This window comes from Amphiura filiformis, chromosome 18 (genome assembly GCF_039555335.1).
Source record: "Amphiura filiformis chromosome 18, Afil_fr2py, whole genome shotgun sequence".
Classification (NCBI taxonomy): Eukaryota; Metazoa; Echinodermata; class Ophiuroidea; order Amphilepidida; family Amphiuridae; genus Amphiura; species Amphiura filiformis.
In genome coordinates this window covers 7,955,645-7,965,871 of record NC_092645.1, presented here as the reverse complement: position 1 = coordinate 7,965,871, position 10,227 = coordinate 7,955,645, and positions in this window count along the sequence as shown.

Genomic DNA, 10,227 nt, shown 5'->3' with positions numbered 1-10,227 from the left:
ATCATGTGCAATACATCCAGGGTTCAGAAAGACTATGACCAGCTCTCACAAAATGAGCTTAAAGTTGGCTCCTTGCAGTTTGGTCAAAAATCAATATTTCCTTCACAATGTCTTTTGTTTTCTGAATTTGTCATGATAAATGGACTGTATCCTCTATAATACCCTGGCGACTTTATGCTCATTTTGTGGGAGCAGGTGATTGTGAGTTGAGGTTTTCTTGAGCTGATTTTTGTCAGTCATTGATCATACTGATAAATTTTGCAAGGAGGGGAGGGGTACATACTTGAGACTGATCAGTCCGGTCCGACTGCCTGATCAGGAAGTACTGCCGAATCAGGCAGTATGTTGCCGAGTCAGACAGCATGGTATCAGGGACAGATTTAAGCGGTGGCCCGGTGGCCCGGGGCCAGTGGATTTTGCGTTGGGCCAGTAAACTTCCAACAATACTGGTCCGGCGGGCCACTAGATTTTTGAGCCTGATATAACACATTTGAGACAAGAGATATAATCAGTGACGGCCATATTTACACAGTTTCTGCTCCATCTGTCATTTGTAATCTATATCTTTATTTTTAAATGATTTTTTCTTATTCTTGTGTTGCTAGCAAGTTGGAAATAAATGGCTGCTTTTTACGTCGATAGTAGGCCCGGGGGGCACTCCCACTTTGGAGGTGACGCGTATGTAGGGCTGTTAAGACCCCCTTTTTCAGCGTCGCTCTCACCCAAAGACCCCATATTTTTTACGACACACCTCCGCGCTCTGTCACCCCTAAGACCCCTTATTTTTCCATTTGATCTGTCACCCAAAGACCCTTACTTTTCAATTTGAACAGCAACTTTCATTCATCACTGATTTTGTTACCTATTTTTGAAAAAACTAATAAATTTGAAGCCTTTTTGAACTAAAAATTCGATTTTCGAGATATTTTGACGGTTTTTGTCATGTTCTCACCCAATGACCCCATAGTTTTACATTTTGCTCTCACCGAATGCCAAAAATCATGCTCAACACCCAATGACCCCATATTTTTTACATTTTGCTCTCACCGAATGCCCCTTCATTTTCTGACCCTCACTTGAATTCATTATTGTGACTATTTTTAATATACTTTTGAATCTCATTAGGGCTAAACATCCATCTTCAAGTGAATGAGTGGCAAATAACAACACATTTTACATACGTGTTGGTCATATAATGAAAGGCAGAAAAATAATGAATAATGAAAAAGTTACCTCACTTGTTTTCAGAAATTATGTGACGGGAAACTCAAAATTGACTGTTAGTGGCCTTATAATGTGATTGTAACTACCAGTAAACTATACATTGTGAATAAATATATCTAAAATTAATTACCACTTTTAATGGATTTTATACTAAATATTGGTAAATAGTAAAACACAGAAAAGGTAATAAAGGACAGAAATTTGGAGTTTAGATGAATAAAAGATTTGAGAGGAATTCGAAGGAGTTAGATTGTTATGGACATGGTGGGTTAGTAAGCGGAAAATGTTGAAGGTCATGCAGGTCAAAGTCACCGAGGTGAATTGAGTATATTAAGCTACTTGCACGGTTCGCCATTATGCACTATGTGTGGGAGAGCCTCGAACTGGCAGCATACATGAATGGGAATTGAACTAGTCATAATGTTCTGTGTAAGGTTACATAATTCTTCCTTTCATGTATGCTGCCAGTTCGAGGCTCTCCCCGCACATAGTGCATAATGGCGGAACTGCAAGTAGCGTAATAGATTGTCAGATTGTGGATAGCAATTCTGCCCAAAATTGTTAAAGGTAATTTGAGGTCGACTAAGTATATATTGTGTTTGATTGTCAGAATGTTCAAAGTGGTGTCAAGCGCATTTGATGTCAACAGCGCATCGATAGTCTGATTTTCATAAAACGTGGTGCATGTAATCACAATTAGGCCCTAAGGGTCAAAACCATCAAGGTCATATCAAGGTTAACAGTTACTGATAAATAGATAGTTGGATTGTCATGAAATTTGGTTGATATGAAATATCTTTAGCAGCATACATTCTTAAGGTTATCTGAATATAGATTGTTGGATTGTTGTAAAACTCAGAGGATGTGATTTTCAATTGAGCCGTTTGTTACAAGTATGAATTAAATGTAGGCCTAGACCAATTTAGCACACATTTTCCAATTCAACTTTCGACATGAACATTTTGAGTATTTCCTAGTATGTCATTGGTGGTATTTACCAATAAATGCCAATATTTCGCACCCAGTTAGTTGTGCCAAACATTAAAATTTACTAGCTTTCCAAGTACTTGCAATCAGCGTTCGAAATTTTGGTTGTCCGGTTGCCCGGGACAACTAAAAAAAATGGGTGGACAACCAAAAATACTGATTCGGTTGTCCGCCGGACAACCATAAACATGTAGGTATGCTAGGTGAATTCAAATTTGCCATCAAACTGCATCATTTTATATATCAAATTAAAGCCCTTAAGTAAACAAAGCCAAAACTGAAAACCTTTTTTTCATAGCACTTTCCGTAGCAAAGTTACAGCTTGTCAAAGATTGACTTTCATCAAACAATGTCAAAAAGATTCAGCTAGCAAAATTCCCCAAAACGGCATTTCGGGGGTGTTTCTAGATCTTAGTCTCATTATGATAGCAGTTTTTTTTAATGGAACTGCTATCAAAATCCCTCTAAAATTCCATGTGCGGGTGACTTATCACCATAAAAAATCATATATTTGGGTCAAGTGAAGTATAGAAAACATATTTATGTAGGTTTCTTTCTTCGGGCACAAGTTTTAAATTTCTATGTAAAAATGCATTGACATTGTCGGCGAATTTGGCTGACTAGCAAATGTGTTTGCCTGGCATACCTAAAACATGATAAATCTGTAGCCAAAATGGACCTTTGACTTGTACATACGGACAACCAAAAACTTAGACGGACAACCAGAAATTGTAACCTGGTTGTCCGTGGGACAACCATTTATTTTTCCTTAATTCGAACACTGCTTGCAATGCAAAATTATGAAACATGATCTTCATCCATGGCGTTGTCTTTTTAAAGACATTTCTTGTTTCACTTGAGGGCAACACAACAATTTTTTTTTTTTGGCCTGATTACAGTGCAGATCATGGTGATTGAAATTTGAATGCATGGGACCACAGCACAGTTCAGGATCTGTGATGGGACTGAATGGCATGCCATGATCATGAATGACCTCGAGTCATCATGGACATGGTCATCCCCGTGGTAACTGGACATTTCATCCCCTCGCATTTTCATCCCCTGGACATTTCATCCCCTGGACATTTCATCCCCTCATGTTAAAACGTTATTGTAGCGTTATTTGAGCGTGACAGTAAAAAGATTGCATATGAATATAATAATTGTTTAGGATCTTTAGAAGGAAATAATATAAGGAAATTAATCTTTATTTAAAATTAGTCTTATTTATCCAATGTATGCACCGTGTTCTGTATGAGCTATCACCAGCTGATCACACGTATAAAAATCGATCGATGTTAAATGGCAATAGTGCAATGAATTTACCTACTGAACAGTGCGTGTAGGCCCCCAACACGGATGATTCTAATTCAGTATTACGCCTATTATTATTATTAAAAGTATTATTATTTTGTTATTTTACCGGGTAGGCCTATCGTCAATATATTATTATTTATATTATTATACTTTGTTTTGTTGTTGTTGTTGATATTAGCCTGGACTATTTAACTTAGCTAAAGTGTATTTCTTCTCTTTCTTCCTGTTATTTATGTGTTTATTGTGTAATGTTTATAGGCTGTTTATTTATTTATAATTATTATAATTTATGTATTTATTATTTATTTTGTTTGTTAAATTTATTTATTATTATTTACTTAGTTGTTCATCTAACAAAATAAGTAGGCCTACATTTTTATGGGAACCATGTATCTGTTAATGTTATGTCATGTGGATAGTATGTTATATTATTAATAAGATATTTTTGTATTGTCCACTTGATGAGGTGATTAGATTTAGTGCAATGTCATGTTATACAATAGGAACAATAGCTGTCAGCCGAATGGTTACAGGAAGTTGAACTCTTTCATTCAGTGATCTATACATAAAACTATATTGCCTGTTTTAGTTGCCCAATTGGGCGACTTTTGACTTTCGTCCCGCGACAAACAAAGTGCTCCCGCGATTTCGCGACATTTTGGCTACTTTGAAAATCTCACCCATGAAATCCATTAAATATTGGGCGATTTTTGAAAAGCCGACTTCATAATTGTTAAATTGGATATTCTGTCATAGTCAATGGTCCTTCAAAACAAAACCTCCAAACAACTAATTCAAATAAAAAGAAAACATTCTGTGGTTAGTGTGCATCCAAGTATGACAATGGGAAACAAATTAAAGTCGATAGTACGTGCAGGGAGATAACTGATATAAGGGCTTAATCCCCATGATTATCCTTAGAATATTCCCATATCAATTCTCACAAGTGGCTTAAGACGACAAAAGTGCCAAGCGGGGGGCCAAGTTTCTCTTTTCATGTAGGTTCACTTAGGTTTATTAAAAACAACATAACAACATGTCGTTCCATGGCTCTGGGTAGTGGGGCAGTGGCTGAAAATAGGTTAGTCTACATTACCAGTCGTTATCTTTTTTTTTCTTTTTTTTCGAAAATCAACTAATTTTACACAAATGCATGATGTAGGCCTACGAAAGAGGTTGTTTTGGGGTTAATTAAAAATATCACTAACTACATGACATTATACATTGGCACGGGGCGATGAAAATAGAAAATAGCTTCATTACCAGTCGTTATCCACGGACCCGGAGGGTGTTCTGGGTTGATTGATTGAAAGTTGACTGAACTTAAAGCTCATGGTTATAAGAAAAATTGTATAGAAAGGAATGGTAGGCCTATACTATTTTTGATTTTGATCAGCAAGAAAGTATACGAAGTGCTCCCGCGATTTCGCGACATTTTGGCTACTTTAAAAATCTCACCCGCGAAATCCATTAAATATTGGGTGGTTGACTTCAAAATTGTTAAATTGGATATTCTGTCATAGTCAATGGTCCTTCAAAACAAAACCTCTAAACAACTAATTCAAATAAAAAGAAAACATTCTGTGGTCAGTGTGCATCCAAGTATGACAACGGGAAACAAATTAAAGTCATACGCACAGGGAGACTTTTGTACAGTTGGGCACGCGGGGCGATGAAAATAGAAAATAGCTTAGACTACATTACCAGTCGTTATCCACGGACCCGGGAGGGTGTTCTGGGTTGATTGATTGAAAGTTGACTGAACTTAAAACTCATGGTTATAAAAAAATTGTATAAAAAGGAATGGTAGGTCTATATTAGTTTTGATTTTGATCAGCAAGAAAGTATATTCACAAAGTATAAGGTCTCACATAAATTTATCATGAAATTAAAAAAAAATAAATCGGTTTTGTAATGACAATTTGACTTCCAGTACGGCGTGTACAAGCACGACCCGAAATATTATGATGCATCCATCATCATGCACAAATCGGATCAAGGTATTTTCAAAATGAAACATTTGTCAAAAAATGAGGAAACCACAGTAATGACAAAGTTGAGTCCCATGCAAATACATGTAGTTGTGACGTGGTATATAAAAGGAGACACTTTTGGACAGGATCGTAAATGGAGAAATGTAAAACTACCCTGTGGTGATTTTTTCATAATTTGGGTTTGTTGTAAATTGTTGATGTTAACGTTAATGTTTTTAAAATATTGTCTGATAGTTTCAGACCGGAATATAACTGACATCTTGTATTTTTCAGACACTTTTCAAGGTCATTCCTACTAACATTCCCTCATTTCAAATATATAGTTTTGGTTTCTCTATTGTTCAGAAACCAAAAATCAAGGGATTAAAATGTGGAGATGAACTGGTATGCAATCATAACACTATTGTGCTGGGAGGACACAAGAGGGTATATATAATCAAAAGTATATGGCCTATAACCATACGTATATAATAGCCTATTGTGCTAACATTTTCATTATCGATATCTATCAACGCTGGCCACCGCTTTGATGCTCTCTGCCGTAGGTGGCACACTTCCATGACACCATAAAATTACACCTGAGTTCCGAGATTCGTTTGATAAGTTATGCATAGACATCGTTGAGACATAAAGGATGGATATATACGAGGCCTAGGCCTACATGTAGAAATCATGTGCATATATTGAGGGGTGGGGGGGGGGGGGTGTTTTGTTTATTTGTCTGAAATATAAACGATGCATGATATGTAGATGATTTGATTATGACTTAGATTATTCCCCCGAAAGCACAACCCATACCTCTTACCTATGTTCCCTCCGCCACCTATATATAACCTCCTCCCTCCCCCCTCCCCACACTCGATATCGACTCTTCCCTATTATTCCACTCCGCTCTTGAGCCCCCCTCTCCCCCTCCTTCCCTTCCCACTTTTTCAACCCTGATCATGCTGATATTTTGGCATATTATTTGTAATGTTTAAACATGTCTAAGCTTACATTGGAATCACTCAAATTCATTATGTTTGTAGACATTGGAGCTACCCTAAGTAAAAGGTAAATGGAACAATTTTGTATAATAATATGTTTAGTGAAAGGGACTTTTCAGATACTCAGGTTTTTTCCCTGTTCACGCGTGCACGTAGGTTTTCCCTACCTAGGTATACCAAACAGTAAACGCCCAAATTTGGAATGAGATGTACAATGTAGGTGGTTCGGCTCATGCATGATTGCATTTTAAACTTCATATAACTTTTTCATTCCTGTTCACGGCGCACCATCTTCCATATCTAAAGTCTGCACAAAAAGAAACTCAGCTGTTATAAACACGCCTATAGCTTCGGAACTAATAATTGTTTTCACATTATTTCAACATAAAAAGAAGGATGGTTTGTTTACGCGCACTTTGATACCTAATTTGTCCAATTTTGTTCAATATTAACAATGCAGCAGTGTTTTGGAAGAAAAATAGCCGAATATAAAAGTTGCAGCTATTTGTATTGATTTTGAAGTGAGCGTGAAGATAATGGCGACTGGTGAATATTTTTGAGCAAGTTTGTATGGGGTGCGGTGAAACTGAGTTTGTCTTACTTTTAGAAAATTAATCTAGAAAATTTAATTTAGAGAAATCAAATTTAAATATTTGCGGTTGTGCGATTTTTTATAACCCGGTCTTTAGGGGCCATGGATTGTTTGTAATCCATACAGATCTATGCAGAGTGTAAACTCTTGTCGGGAATCACGTAGTTCAAACTTTAAAGTTTCCGGGGAGGGGGCAGTGTTGCCAAAACTTTTCAACGTCAAGGCGCGGCGCATTGACTCGCCAGGCCGCGGTAAAGGATTCTCAAGTAGCCCAATTTTTTAAGCTTCCAAAAAAGCGCCTAATGCCGGATATTTGGGCGGATTTACCCAATTTAGAACGAAAAACACCCAATTGGGCGGAAAAGCACTTGACTTTGAAACTTCCGGTACTTACTGGGAAGTTACTAACCGATCAATAAATGGTCACAAAACCCATTGTAATTTCAATTTGGAGCTTCAAAGACTCAAAAGTAGCGGCATGCTTTTTTGAGTAGCGGCAGGTGATTGCCAAGTAGCCCAATTGTGCGCCTAAGGCGCGGCGTTGGCATCACTGGGAGGGGGGCTGGGGCACTCTAATAGTAAAATGACATGCATGTGCGGAAAACCCCCAAAATCAGTTCTTTCTGCAGTTTTTTGAGCCATATTCTAAAACTTGGTTGCCGATCTTATAACGTAGAGTGTCCCCACAAAATGGTCTTGGGAGCAAAAAATGGCTTTTTGGGTGAAAACAAGAAAAAATTGGATCTTTGGAGGGGGTGAAGGGGATCTTTGGAGGAAAGCAAGAAAAATAAATGGGCAAAAACAGGAGAAAAAGAAATGCAGATATTTATTATCAGTTGAACTGATGGAATTCCAGTATTTTATGATAGTACTCCTTAGTCTTTACCGTTTAGTATTAATTTAATTCTCCTACAAGTATAAGTTCTAACTATCCTTGTACTTAACTACTTTTAGAACCTTTTAATCGCACCTTATCAGTGGTTATATTACAGATTCCCGAATGATAGTTATGTAGATTCCATTGATTAATAGTACACCAGTCAATGATTGAAAGAATTCAACTTCCTGTAACCATTCGGCTATTGTTCCTATTGTATAACATGACATTGCGCTAATCACCTCATGAAGTGGACAATACAAAAATATTGCCACGATCCTTCCATATGCAAACATATTTATCAATTTACAATAAACAGATTTAAATAGTATTAAAAATGTACTAATTTTGTTAGATGAACAACTTTAAGTAAATAATAATAATAAAATAAATAAATAAATAAATAAATAAATAAACAAACTTTGAACAAACAAACAAACAAACAAACAATACATAATAAATACATAAATAACAGGAAAAAAGAGAATACACTTAACATAACATAACAATAATTAGTCTGAGCTATCAACAAAAAAAACCACAGTAAATAATAATAATGATAATAATGATAATAATAATATGCCTAATAATATTAACAATATAGTAATATAATGATAACAATTATACTCACAGTAATAACAAAAGATATGTGCGTATGCACTGTTCAATTTAGGTAAATTCATTGAATGTATAAACTATTATTAACTATTAGTCTATTATAGGCCCTGCTGGCATTCAGCATTGATCGATTATTATACGTGTGATCAGCTGGTGAATAGCTCATACAGAACACGGTGCATACATTGGATAAATAAGATGATTAATTTCCTTATATTAGTTCCTTCTAAGTTCAAGATTCTAAACAATTATTATATTCATATTGAACAGATCTTTATTCACTTAACATAACATAACAATAATTAGTATTATATTCATATGCATTCTTGATTCACTGTCATGACTGTCACGCTCAAAGAAGCGTTTTAACACGAGGGGATGAAATGTCCAGGGGATGAAATGTCCAGGGATGAAGTGTCCAGGGGATGAAGTGTCCAGGGGATGAAGTGTCCAGTATTCGTGACATGCATGGGGCCTTATAGGCCTATGACTAGACTGGACAGTCACAAGTTACTTCAAAAGCCGCAATTAGGCCTACATGCTACACGAAGATTCTGTTCGAAACATTTTTACATGAAATTATTCTAGCAAATTCTACTCACCACTGCACCGTACTTCATCGAATCATCCACCTGTTCAGGTGTTATGGTCTAAGACTAATCCTCTCAGATGATAGCGGCGCGGTAAACAGGATTAGAAAGTCACCCAAATCGCTTTGTAGACTGAAGCCGGTCAACAGCACCATACACTACTGAGGTCCCTGAAAGTCACCCAAGCGGGCTACCAAATCACGAGTTGGCAACCCTAAAATTCATGATAACTTGATAACAACAAGAAGAGTCTTTAAAAAAGACACAGCTCACCCTGTAAAAGCTTTTAAAGCAATATTATAACATTTTCAAACAAAATATTTCACCAGTTTAGCTTCAATATATGGCAACAATTTTTGTGCGCTTCCCGCGCATTTGTACCATAAATTTATTCTGTCACCAAAAGGTGCTGGATTCACAGTATTCACTATACTTCAAGAATTTTTTTTTTTACCGACCCCCCCCCCCATGTCAAAAAGAAATCTACGCCACTGACAACCAGGTTTGAACTCTCTAGTAGGCCTGTTATGTCCATTGGCTATCTCGGCATGGCACTCTAGTACCGGTATTGGTATTTAGCCTGTAGAATCAGCTTTGCAGCACCTGCACCAAATATTTTTTCCTGAGGAATTGGCGGGGGGGGGTTTCGGGGGGGGGGCAATCAGTGGGAGGATTTTTTGTCATAGACAAGGGGCAGTCTCCAGTGAATGGCTCTTTTCAGCGGCCACAAATCTTTAAAATGACTGCAGTAATCTGATTGTTCTCTGTTGACAAAGGGCAGTCTTCAGTGAACGGCTCTTTTCAGGCAAAGGACGGCCTACATGTCTCATTCTTAGGTACGTTGTCCTGAAGAAGTCAGAGCTACTCCTGACGAAAGCTTGACAGTTCTAAACTTGTCCTACGGCGAACCCGCTAAAAACCCACTTGGCCTAAATTCCCGTCGTTCAAAAGCTTATCCCACAATTTGGGATTTTCGATTTTTAAACATTTTTATAAGGGGAAATCGAAATATCGAAAAATTAAGATCTCTGAATCTGATAAA